A 13,892-nucleotide genomic window follows, 5' to 3' on the forward strand; every position below is an offset into this window, starting at 1 on the left:
TCCATGAGGGACTGAACCTGACGCTGACTTGTGATTTATCCACTGTCAGAGTAAACACAGCAATGTTGCTGGGGTTGTTATGCTTGGTACTGGACTTACGTATACCTGCTGAGTAAGCAGGAATGCCAACTTTCCCAAAATGCTCACATAGGCAAGATACGCAAAGACCTCATGAGAACAGGAAGAAAGGATATGCTTCTAGGGGACCCAGTGGGCATTTCCTTGGCAGATAGGTTCTCTCACTGGGGAAGAGAGAACCAGGGAAAGATTCTTTGGTGTCACCTGTTTCACGAGGCAGTCTGTGTACCAGCCTTTACTTAAACCAGTGGTTACACTGGGGACAATTTACCCACCATTTAGCGGCGCATTTGCCAATGTCTGGAGCCATTTCTGATTGGCACAACTGAGGCGGGGGAGGGATTCTATTGGCATCAACTGAGTGGAGCCCAGGGATGCTACTAAACTTTCTACAATTCACAGGACAGTCCCCTGACAAAGATTATCGGGCCCCAAAGGTCAACAGTATCTGATCTACATGAAAAGAACATATCAGTTACTTTTTGATGCCAAGTCATTCACCATCTCCTTTGTGACAAATGCTCAGTTACTACAAATGATTCTTTGTAGGTATCAAACCTATCGTTGGACTCTGTTTGCTTTCCCCCCTTGATGAAATTGATTTACACAAATGAGTACAGAACGAGTCAGTAGCTCCTGCATAATGCCAGGCAAGTGCAATACAGACTGCGCAGGACGTAATCAGAACTCTAAATGATTAGGAACAATAGAATCACTATGTAGTCCAGCTTACTCCACGGCCTTCACCGCTGTACCTGCTCTCAGCCTAAAATAAGATCTTTTGAGATTTGTCCTTTCTTCTGAATATAGTTTCCTTCCCTACGTCCACCAGAGTAATTTTACTTGTTTTATTTCTTGGAGGGGTGAATGGCACGCCCCTCTTCAGCACACCTCCGTGAGTCCGGGAGAGGCAAGGCTGAAACCATAAACTTCTGTTGCCTTGATGAGGAGGAAAACGCCACGAACATAACTCTCTTCCTTTCCCCATTCCATATGACTTTTGATCTTCCATTTCTACATACATAACAATCTTATTGTATATGTGTCTTTTATTGTCAGCCAGCTCAAATCCTTTTGTGAAAGTAGGCAGGGTATAAATTACAAATAAATAAATGCCACACAGAAGAACCCTTTACTGCATGCGTCATGTGCTATTTATAGCAGATTTCACACAGCCTTCATCAATGAACTGCCACCAGTCAGTGTGGTTAAAATGATTTCTTACAACGAAGGAGCATTATCATGTTTTCCAAGCAGGCAAGGCAATGAGTTATTATAACTTCTGTTCAACTTCTTATTAAGAGCTGAACTGCCTCTGAGCCAGAGCTGGTTTCCTGGGTAGGTGAGCAGACCTTGGATGAGTGACAGGAAAAGCAGAAGACAAACACTTAACAGGTTAAAATAAAATGTGCATCCCTTTCAAAGTCAGAAGATTTTGCTGCGTCTGGACGTGCTGTGTGACAGCAGCCAAGGTATCAGTGTGCAGATTTATCCCTGTAACCCAGGGGAGACACCTGGGTGCAAATACTTAAAATGGGACACCTAAGCTGAAGCAGAGACAGGAGTCAGGAGGGACAGTGGAGGGCCCATTCTTCCCACAACAGGATGGGGATCATGGTGCCAAAGGGTAGCGGGGGTGAGGGGGGGAAATAAAACCCCAGCGGGCCCTTCTAAGAACTCCGTCTGTTTCGTGTAACTTTGTAGAAAAATCCGGGTTGGGGAGCTGGGTGGCTCAGTTGGTTAAAGTGTCTGCCTTCAGCTCAGGTCATGATCTCAGGGTCCCGAGATTGAGCCCCACCTTGGGCTCCCTGCTCAGGGGGGAGTCTGCTTCTTACTCATCTTCTCCCTCTGCCTCTGCCCACGACTCCTGTGCGTGCTCTCTCTCTGTCTCAAATAAATAAATAAAATATTAAAAAAAAAATCCAAAGGGGAAAAACCCACCATAAGAACTGTGCCTTTATTTGCCTTATAAATGTGCAAAAAGCACTTTGAAATCAATATGTGCCATCACATCCTCTATTTTTTCCCCCTGCATCAGTGTTTGCAACCTTTGGAAACCAAATAACTTGTCTCTCTGTACCCTGCAACTCAGTAGACTTCTTCTAATGCTCTTAATTCTATCAGATAGATCCATTTAGGTCACCCTAGGCCCAGGAAATGAATTCACACAGCTCTAAGAGGAGCTATCTAGGCAGGGCCGGAGGACCTCGTGATGCAAATCTTGCTCATTTGAGCGCTCCCATTAGTGGGGATGCGTTTGCTCTAGCATTTCATTTCTGTAACCTTTGTTACTCCTTTGTGGGCTGCCTTGTTTAGTTTACGGCTTAACACAGAAGCAAAAATAGGCAGGCGTCTTGGTTCTGGGGGAAGAGTTACCATGTTACCTTGCTTTGACTGAACAGAAATTCTACGTGATTCTGGGAAAATGCGTAAGAGCCAAATGCAAGCAAAATGGCTACTGTATTTCATCTCACTTATGAGCTTGTAAGTCATGTTTCAAACAGCTCTCATGTCACACTTTACCAACAACCAAGGGAGAGAGATGTTACTATCAGGACTGAGATTCAGAAACCTTAAGATCGCATAGGTTATTGAGTGGTGGAGTTAAGAATCAAATGCCAGTTTTTTTGTTTTTTTGTTTTACTAAAACACCTGTGTTCTTTTTTGTCAATTCTAATTGGTGAGTGGTTTGGACCAATTTCTGGGCTCTGATCCAGCTTGGTGAGGATTACCTGGGACCCAGACTTTGAGATATGCAAGTTGGTACTAGAGAACCAACTTCTCTTCTATAAGGTGGGAGCTGGTTATTAAAACTAGAGTCCGAACAGAGGACGTGAAAATCCACTGGCAGGCAGTTTGTGGCGATGTGGGTTGTCAAGGGCTGGTTTTGAACTAGGGAAAGGGGGGCTAAAGAAACCAGTCAGTGGCTGAGAAATAGAGAGGACTATTGGAACAAGCTGGACCACACACCCCCTGGTGGTAGAGGAGGGAAGGAACCTCAATTCATTTCTTTTCTTTTCTTTTCTTTTCTTTTTTCTTTCTCTCTCTCTCTCTCTCTTTCTTTTTAAAGATTTTATTTATTTATTTGACAGAGAGAGAGACAGCCAGTGAGAGAGAGAACACAAGCAGAGGGAGTGGGAGAGGAAGAAGCAGGCTCCCAGTGGAAGAGCCTGACATGGGGCTTGATCCCAGAACGCTGGGATCACGCCCTGAGCCGAAGCAGACGCTTAATGACTGAGCCACCCAGGCGCCCCGGAACCTCGATTTCTTGGCCTGAGTGGCCCTGGGAGGAGCAGAATGGCCCAGTGAGGTGTGACCTTACATGGCCCATGTGCCCTCTCCTGCAGTGGACAAGACAGCGAAAAGAGGGGCAAGCCCTGCCCTCAGGAATGTGATCTTCAGAGAATTCCATTTCCCCTCTTACCTGTGAATGCAGCAGCTGCAGCAGCAGAGAGAGACCCCGGCTGCTGGCAGGTTCTCTTATCCCCTTGGATTAGAGGTGACTTGTACCAGAGGACAATCACATGGATAAATGACCCTTAGGCTCTGGAGATCCAGGCCCCCTTCCTCAGCTTTCCTAACTGTGGTGGTCACTGTGGTCACAAGGAAGAGATTTCTGTCATCTCATATAACAGGCCAAATAAAAGTGCCCAGGCATTCAGTTCCAGGTTTTGGAGGGAATCACTGCCATGGTAAAGAGAGTCATTCTCCAAATGACGTAGGATTTCTTCCTTCAACATATCTCGACAAGGAAGCACGCGTGGATAAAGACTGAATTTCATCGCAAAGAGGAGAAATGGAAACATTTTCCAATATGAATGCTGATCCTGTCGCAACAAGGTTACGGATTTGCCACTGGTCCCATCTCACATGTGCGCTATCAGAGGAAAGTCTGGTTATAGCTCGTTCTCGGTCTTACGTGCAAGGAGGCCCCGGCTGCTCTGTGGCCACATGGTAGATTCTGTGCCTAAGTCTGGAAAGAGCAGCAAAGCCTGCCAGAGCGTGAGCAAGGCCAGGCACACGCAGACCACAAACGCCCGTACGGACTCTTGTTAGGATTTCATCTTGTCATTAGAGTATTGGATAAATGATGCATAGGAATTCTTTTTTGGGTAATATAGGATCATACTAAATATAAACATAAGTTAGTGAGTCATGTTAAAACACGTTCTAGAGAAAGGGCGAGAGGGTCAGAACATGGATCCCAAAGCTCGATGAAAACTATAAACAATCCGTACACATAATCACATAAGGCCAGGCCCAAGGGTCATCATGGTCAATGTCCTCACATTACAAGTGTGGAACCGGGGAGGCAAATTCCACTGCGTAAGAGCTCCAAACAGAAGGAGTAAGTTCTTTCTTCACCTACTCTGTTCAGACTCCTTGCTGTGGAAATGAACATCTGAGGTACCTCTGCGCTTCAATTAACTATAACTCCCCTCATCCATCCCTGTGCTATGGCGACAAAGCCAAATGAGGCTTGACACCTAATGATCTGAGGGAACTGGGTCAACAGCTTCCTAGGAGTGGGCAGGTGGAGCCATCCCACAATGCACGGGGCCGCTGAGAGAATATTCTACCAGGAGTCAGAGTAGCTACGTGGAGAGGCTGCCATGACACGGACCAACACTGCGACTTTGCATAAATCATCAGGTCTCTCTGGATCTCCTTTCACCTTCCATAGAATGAGGCAGTATGGTCAAATGGTCTCGAAGACTCCTTTCAGCTCTAATTATTCTGTTTCCACGAAGCGGAGGTCACAGACCCACCATCCAGAGAAACTGCTTTCATTCACAAATGATGATCGCTGTGCACCAAGACATCAGTGTACTGTCCCAAATCCCCGAGACCCACCATGAAGCCTGTGGGTGAAGCCTAGCTTATAGTAGGGATGAAGTTTGCAAACTTCTGGCAGATTTTTTCCCCCTTTGTCAACTATTCTGGCTCTAAATTAATCATGATAGCTTTGACAGCACTTTAAACCAGTTAACCGAATTAGACGGGGAAGATTTAACAAATCACTTTTTTCTCTAGAAAGTACTAGATACGAGAGAATGAGAAATTGGATCAGATGGCGCAGTCCTAAAATTCTAATGAAAATCCCAGGAAATTACATAAGACGAGAACTGGCAAGGTGGCCCCTCGCGAGAGAGCCAGACCACTGTCAGACATACCTAATTGCCTTGCCATGATATTCCTGGCTGGTTGACGTAGGAACAGAAAAGGACACCGCTGTTTCTTGGGTGTTAACAAGACTTAGCTTTGCCTTCTCCTCTGCTCCAGGTATAACTAGTCTGGACGACTCAAGTCACTGTCAAAGGAACCCCGCACCAACCATGAAGGGAGCCTTATTCTCGAAGATCAGGATGGCTCAGAATGCGTATGAGTGACTACTAATCCAGAATCGTACACTGATCACACAAAGCAATTGCAATCAGGAGAAAAATAAAATCTGCAGATCAATGAACACAAGAGTGTTTGTATATGGTCCAAGTTGCTGAAATAAAATCTTTACCACTAATTCCATTTTCATGAAAATAAATAAATAAATAAATAGATTTCCTGTGTGAAGGAGGGAAAGTCCAGGATAAAAAGCCCAGAGTTCGTCTGTTGTCAGAGAAGTAATTTATTAAATTTATTTCATTGGATTAATCAATTTCAGTCCAGAAAAGACCAAATTAAAGCCTTTTCCGCATGTACGTATCTATTACATGTTTGTTTTTCTCAAGGAAATGGTTACCAGGTAAGAAAATATTCTACATAAATGATTCAATTTTAAAAAGGAAATGAAAAAGGAGAAAAAACAAACAAAAAACTTACGATTACCCCAAAAGACAACACACCTCTGGGTCTAGGCATCATACGATTACCTCATTTATCATGATGTCAATACTTCCACGACTCAGAGGGGAACTGAAGATTGTCATAAACAGATAATCCATTCGAGCACAGAGGTCACAGCTGTGTGCTAGAATTTGTATTCACTTTTGTGAAACGAAAGCATTCCCTTTTCTAATTATGGGAAGAATGAGCGATTCAAACTGTAGTAAAGTGCTCATATTTACGTACCTTTCTACTCTTTGATTTAAAACAACAAAAAACACTGCTGCTATTATTTAGTAGAAAAAAATGGTTTGCTTTTGAAAGGGTGCTGGGAGTTTGGGAGAAAAATGGCAAACTCAAAAGGCACGGGTTAGAAGTGCTGGATGGAAACCATAGCACAGGTCTGCTCCCCATCTCTACACCTAAGAAACCCATGAGAATAGCCACAGGGAGGACTGAGCACCAGAGAGGAATCTGAGACCGATCTCCACACCTCTATAACAGGGGTTGGACAACTCTAGATAATTAGTATAATTCTATCCAGACTTGACAATCACAATTCTATATACAGACATACAGATATTCCCTAGAAGGGGCCACCCTGTTGGAAACTTCTAATTATTGTATCACCAGGAGTAAGGCTCATACTGTGATACGGCGTTAAGCTAGCTTCTCATGGTGTCTATAACAAGATTCCCTTCATAAACCTAACTCCCTTTTGAACCTATAAAACCTATCACTCTAGGGTTAGGTAGTACCTAGTATTTTAATACCTAATCCATTTCCTAGAACACTACGGACAGAGTTTTGTGTTTTGTTTTTAAAGACAACTGTTTGTTGAGTTGCAAAGTTTCTAAGCTTCAATACTAAGAAAAAGGAAAGAAAGAAAAGTCGAAAAGTAGACACAATACATATTTCGCTGATTCTACAACATACACGCACACTTTTCATTTTGACACTTCGAAATCAGGACAAGTTTTATAGTTAACATCTTAAAATTAAGAAGTAGCCTTTTTTCAGTGGTATATAAAGTAATGGTTCTTCTTACAACTGATGTCATCTTAAAATCTATGAAATATGGTATTATCTGTCACATAAAGACCAAATGCACCCTTTCCTCCAAAAAAAAAAAATACAGTGACAGTAAATACAAAAGGGAGTATATTATTTTTATAAAGTACTATCAACCGGAGAATGGCATTTGAAATTTCCTGCAATGATGACTATTTGAAAATCTTGGGTTATTTTCCACAGAAACAAAAGGGCTGGATTTTGTTAAGTAAAGATGGCTGCCTTCTCAGGCAGAAGACCCACATACTATAAATTATTCACCAGGGCAAAAGACTGCGTGATTGCTATGAGGGGTATGGTGACAAATTAATACAATAAAGATGCCCTGAGTGCACTAAGAATCTGCAGTCCTCCCCCCACCCCCCCAGCTCCTCTGTCATTGCAAGATGATGAATCAAACAAATTAGGGCAGAAATTACTAGATTAATTAAGCCAGGTCATTATGTCTGAACGTTATTGTTCGTAACTCGTAACTCTACCTTAAAGGTCATTGGGTTTTACTCTAGAGGGCGTGTATAAAGCTGGTAAGAAGAATTAGGGAAGAAGAGGCTAATATGGTGGAACCTACAGAAAGCTTTTTTTCACTTTTCATTTGGAGTTTAAATACACCCGAATACATTTGTTCTCACCTGCACTTAATTTAGAAAGATGAATGCAGTTGCTGCCTTCCTAACCACTTCCTAGGGGATGGGTGTTCAAGGGTAGGTGGGAGTGGAACATCATTTTCTACAGACGCAGAGTTAGCACCCACTAGGTTATGAGTACTGAGTGTTCAGTGCTCAGAACCTGTCCACTGAACCTTACTCAGTGAATCTATCTCCAGTACCAACAAGTCAGATGTCTGAGCGAACGCACAAGCAATTACAAACCAGCAAGCCAGTTTCATATATAGATGTGGGCCCTACATGCATATGTAGGTTTGCCTGATAGTACTATCCTGAAAACATCTGAACTCATAGAGAAATAATGAAATATCTCTTGCTAGCGCACTGAGGACGCCGATGATACGTATTCCTAGCTGGTGCTCTGGGGAAAGTAATAGCAACACAGCGAGTGGAAATTGTACCTTGCTAGCTCTGCTTTAATCATTTTCAAGCACTCCTATCTTTCAGATGGCTTTGAACCCAAATGAGCTGAAGGCTATGTGCGCCCTGCTATAAACGCAACACCTTACAGAATCTAATTAATCATTTTCATTCATTTCTAGCCTAGGAGCATGGTTTCCATGGTTTACCAAGCACCATAATCACATATATGCATATAGCTAATCAGAGTTAAATTCCAACGGGAGGCTATATTTTAATCTTTTGGTTATAATTACAATTTGAAAGTAAGTCTCACACAAAACGCAAGTGGACATTTCTTTAAGGATTTCTAAGATGCTATGATGATTATTTTAGCATCTGTAAGCGACTGAGAGTAATGCCTAGAGTTTATACTTTGAGATTGTCTTCAACGTTCAGATTTTCTTCCTTCTTTGCCTCCCCCCCCCACATCTGAATGGCCCAAGGGAGAAAATTCCATAAGGCATTCTGCAGACACAATGGAACATGGGGTGAGCTGCCCCCTTAGTGCATATGGTTCCCATTGGTATTAATGAGAATGCCACACGTACATCAAGAGGAAAAAGAGACCCCACAGGTTCTAAACCGCAGCTGAAAGACAGTCCTGCTATCTGCCAAGCAGCAATTTAATTAAACTCTTATTTATTGCCACTCACTCCCGTTTCATGGGTTTCAGAGAGCAGCAGCGGCACCCGTGTTTGCTTATTACAAAACCAGTCTTGCTTACTTTCAACAGGGCTTTTAGATCAATAATCATTGAGACATATATTGCACACTCTGACTTGAGAACTGAAGCCGGTATGTCTTCGATGAAAAATGAAACACGCTTATTGTATTTGTAACTAATGTTCCTTAAAAGTAAAGCAAATATTGATATTCCAGGCACACGTAAAACCCGAGATCTATAACTAAGTGTGTAAAATGCACACTGCACGCATTTAATAATCATACTCCATTTTCAATAACGGGAAGCAAGGTACAATGACGGCTATAACTCACCAGCCCTTTTGTTTTTTTCTTCAGCAAGCAACACATTGTTTTATTACAATATAGCAATCCTGCCACATTACATTTTACAGTATGTGTACAAGAACCATAAACACACTAGCCCATCTAAAATATGCAGCAATGACTCTCCCAGCTTTAGTGATACTTCCAACTCTGCTTTTTTATGTGGATCTCACATTTTGTTGATGTGTTTGCAATGAAATCAGTACTGCCCAGAAGAGAAATTATTTTACATTTCCATTAAAAGCGACAGTAGTAAATAAACCATCGGAGTGTATGTAGATATTCACTAGAACACCCAGGAGAGCCCATTAAGGTGCCAAACCCTGTGTTAAACGTTTGATAAAAGAGTATCTGAAAGGCACATTCCTAACATTTTTTTTTCAAGTGATAGAGTTTTAAAGATATTTTATAATACTGTACCGACCTCTGCAGAACACTCAAAAATCAAGGCAAGTTTACGTGCGTCGGTGAAGCAGCTGTACGGCCCATCACCACGGAGAGCCCCGTCAGGCCTGGGAAAGAAACAGTGATGGCAGAAAACAGATAAAAGGCTATCAGAGGCGGACGTTCGCAGACTGCTGGCTTGAAACACACACGCACTCAAAATAAGCGTGTAGTCGATTACAATAATTAAGGCGTGATAAATAATAATTAACATTCCCGTAATTGAAAAGGCCCTATTTTAAAGAATAAATGAACAAGGAGGTTTAATGTAGTCAAATGCATATATGGAATGTGACTCAAAACAGCTGGCTGACTGGAGAGGGAAGAACCACACCAATTAGTTAATTTGGAGAGAGAACGTGAATGGTTTTAAGATGCCCCATTTAGGTTTTCCCTGAAAAAAAGTGCTTGCAAGTAAAATGGAAAAGAGTAAGGGAATGCATGTGTACCCCATCAAGCCACGTGCCAGGCAGTATACCAGGCATTCTTCCATACTTCCTTCCAGTTAAGTCTTAGAACAATCCAGAGGTGGGCATTATCGCCAGTGTCATTTCCACCAGCGAAGAAATGAGCTTAGAGAAAGGAATCTGTCCAAGAGCACACAGTCGGGGACTCTCGGAAGGAGGGTTTGCATTCTTGTCTGTTGATTCCAAAAGCTCGGGCCCTTTGTTAATGAATGTACAAGTCAAATGCAAAAGCAAAACAAACATAGGTCAAGCAGGTTGTGAATGAATGATACACGGGATCAATCTTAAAGGCAAATCACGTTCACTCATGTAACGAGAGTTACATGGCGTTGGGCACTTTAATGGGCTCTGCTTGACGACACGTCCCCATTGATATCTACATAAACTCTGATGTGCAGCTTTTAATGCAAATGGAAAATAATTTCTCTTCTGGGCAGTGATGAGTTCATTGCAAACGTGCCAACAAAATGTTTAGAGAGGTACTCCTGAACATGAGAGTAATGCAAAGGAGCTGGTTAAAGAAAAAGGAATCTTCAACTGTTGCTTCCGTCTAGATGACCTGTAGCACTGTTCTCTACCAGTGTTTTGCGAAGACGGTGACGTACATCATTCATTCACAAAATGCATCAGCTATAATGACTTCTCCTTTTGCAAAATGGAACCAGTATGATGAATTTATTATAAAGCAACATTTAAAATGTGTAATTCTTAGATTGCATATTTTTAAATGTCCTTGTCTAAATGAAATGATGGTTATGGAAAGTGGCTGTTATGCTATCATAATGTCCTTCCCTGGGGGGGAAAATAGTTAAAAATTGGCAACAACCGGCCAGTCCCTGCTCTTAGAGAGGGGTGAAGGGAGTAATTTTATTTGCCTGTGAAATTCAGAAGTTGGAGCCATTCACTGCTCCGAAAGAAAGAGCCCAGGCAATGGCATAAACTCACTACCATGCAGCTAGAATGAACAAATGGCAAAGCCAAAGAAGAGGACGTTGAAAGAGAGAGGAAGGGAGAGAAAACAATTTTGGAAAAACTCAGGCATAGGGGAATAATGAAGTCATCACAAAAAATAATAAAAATAAAATAAAATGTACGCCTTGGGTGTTTGCGGTACATTCTCCGTTCCTGAGCCCAAAGTAATAGAGATTTTACTCAGCCAAAGAAAGTAATAAGGGGAACAAGCAAACATAAAAATGACTCAAAGCTTGACACACTGGCTGTATTGACCAAGTGCTCCCCAGCCTTGGCTTGTGATTGGTCTGACAGCCACCATGGAGACCACGGCGCTGGCGCTCTCAGGGCAGGCGGCGAGAAGGAATTACCATCCAGGAGGCATGGGGAAGCGATAATTTATCCTTTTTGCTGACTCCATCACTTAGACCTTGGATCCATTAGTCATATTGATTCTGGATCTTCTACTTTGACTGGTACAGAGCACTTCCAATGACAAAATCAAGTTGTTCACATTCTTCATTGTTTTACTTGGAAAGTAAATGGATTTGTCACTGAGAAAACATGAGTCCAACAGCTGCTACATCCCTAAAATTGAGAGAGATCACGATGGCTGGGAAAGAACGCGTTAGCCCTGACTGGAATATGAGGAACTATTATAGTTCAGTGGGGTAGGGATGAAGTTGGACCGCAGGGTTCTAGGAAGAGGGAATAATCGGGGCAAACGTCGACATGACCTTACATCAGAACACGTTACAGTGGAAGGGTAACACGAGGGTGGAAGGGAGCTCCTCAGACTTGCTAGTGGTAGGCTATCAACGAAGAGGAAAAATTAAAAAAAAAATAAAGCATTAACAGATTCCATTATCTAATACTACAATAGCCAATAACGATAGCCATTTACTGTCCTATGTGCTAAGAAATAAAATAAATGCTGTAAGATATTATCTAACTTAAGTCAATCTTCACAGCCTGCTTATGAGGCATTATTATCCCATTTTGCATATGAGGGCCCTGAAGTTCAGAACGGTTTAGAATTAGCTCAAGATCATGCAGCTAATAAGAGGCGAGGCTTGGATTAAGCCACACCTGCCTGACTTAGGATTCCAAGACACAGCCTTTTAAATAATATGCTGAGAGTCAATAATGCCTCCCTTGGATTTTAAGGGACCTCCAAAAGACTGGTGCTTTTCCCAGCCTGTTGCCTTTCAAGTAGGAAAGGTAATAGCTCCAGGTAAAGAAACCCCAAGGGATTTTAACTTTTCCTTGTTATGAGGCTGTGAAGGGGACGTGGGACCCACGTCACATTTCCTCTACCGTCATGTGAAGAGGAGCTTGTGGATGACGGTGGACACCTTGGGTTTGGAAGGGACCACCCGAGTGGAACTGAGACACACACTCGAGGAACACATCGTCCTCCCCACCATGCACCTTCTGGGGACTGTCAGCAGGCTCTCTGCTCTGAGGTGACTTCCTCTGCAGGGCGGTGGCCTGATGGGATTCATCCGGGGTGCACATTTCTGAACCACCCGTTGAAGTCCACAGATGCAGAACACAGTTGGGTGATGGGGCTTTCTTTTCTTTTCTCCCCCCCCCCCCCCCATGTGGAGCATATTGGACCATTTGAGTAGAGGCAGAGTGCAGACGATGACCACTCTTTAGGGAACAGAACTTACACCTTCCTGACTCAGTGTGCTTCTCAGACTGATTTCCTCTTTAACTGTCTCTTCTTGCATACATTCACCCATCCTTCACAGCACAGCTCATGCCCACCCAATACGTGTAATTTCTCGATTCATCCGCAAAATCTCACAATCACTTTCACTGGAGCTTCTGCCTACTCTCTTCATTGAAGCACCCCCTTGACATACACTTTCTGAGTGCCTGTTACATGCCAGGTACTGTGCTGGGGGCTGGCTAGAGATGAATATGGCGTGGTTTCCAGTGCCTCGGTGTCATCACAGGCCAGGCGGCGAATGTTAACAGCGATGTGTTGATGCTGGGCTCAGTTCAACAAAACAATTATGGAGCACCTGCTACCTGGCCACCAGTGGATTAGATGCCGTGGATAGCATCTCAGTGGGGTTCTAACCGACAGCAAGAACTCTGTGTCTCAAGGATGCTCAACGGGGAGTGACATGTGGCAACGTCTCCAGACACTGCTGGTTGTCACAAAATGGTATGTGAAGCCCGAGGTGCTGCTAGCCTCTAATGGGTAGAGGCCAAGAACCCACTAAACATCCCCCACAGAGCAGGGCGGCCCCCCAACCAGGGAGCATCAGGCCCCGAATGGGAACAATGGTCAGGTTGAGAACCCCGCTCTGTTCTGCGCTCCTCTGAGTCCGAGACAGTGTTCAGTACAGAGGGACCAGTACCAGCAAAGAGAAAGGAATTATCTTTGATAGAAGCTGCCCTCAATTGCCTCGGGACGCACAGTGGCTTCCGGGAGCCAGGAAGTCAATAGAAACCAGGAAACTCAGGGCTGGAAACCCAGTAATAAGGGCGTGATTAGGCCCAGGTACAGAAGTGAATTAGAGGCAGATTTGAGACTTTAAAGCAGGCAAATCAAAGGAATAATGGTCCCTGCACTCTCAATGCAGGAGGGAAGGTAAGCCATAATAGCACGAGGGAACGCGATGGAATAGAGCCCAGCGGAACGCAGGCGTAGGGGGCGAAAGCAAATGCAAAGGGTAATTGAGACAATGGGGAAAGGGGAGGGTGTGAGGAGGAGTTGCAGAGGTAAGCTGAGACAAAACAAAAGCTCTTTCCCAGACTGTGGTTCCAAAGAACCTTTGAGAGGCTACCCACATTATCTGGATGAAAAGATCCTGCCTCTCGGAAACAATAATGACAACACTCCACTGTCCTTTGTCTGCCTCGAACCCGGGCTTCAGCGAAATTCCCTAACGATGTGGGACAGCCTGAAAAGCCGGAGCTGCGCACAGCCTCTCATGGGCTCAAAGTCGCCTGCAGATAGGAGCTC

General features: G+C 43.6%; 1 protein-coding gene across 5 annotated transcripts in view; it reads right to left on the reverse strand.

Moving 5' to 3' along the window:
- Positions 1-13,892, reverse strand: part of UNC5D (unc-5 netrin receptor D) — a 537,143-nt gene that overhangs the window by 159,765 nt on the left and 363,486 nt on the right. The window lies entirely within an intron of this gene.

This window comes from Ursus americanus, chromosome 27 (assembly GCF_024610735.1).
Source record: "Ursus americanus isolate L20-20 chromosome 27, mUrsAme1.1.p, whole genome shotgun sequence".
Classification (NCBI taxonomy): domain Eukaryota; kingdom Metazoa; phylum Chordata; class Mammalia; order Carnivora; family Ursidae; genus Ursus; species Ursus americanus.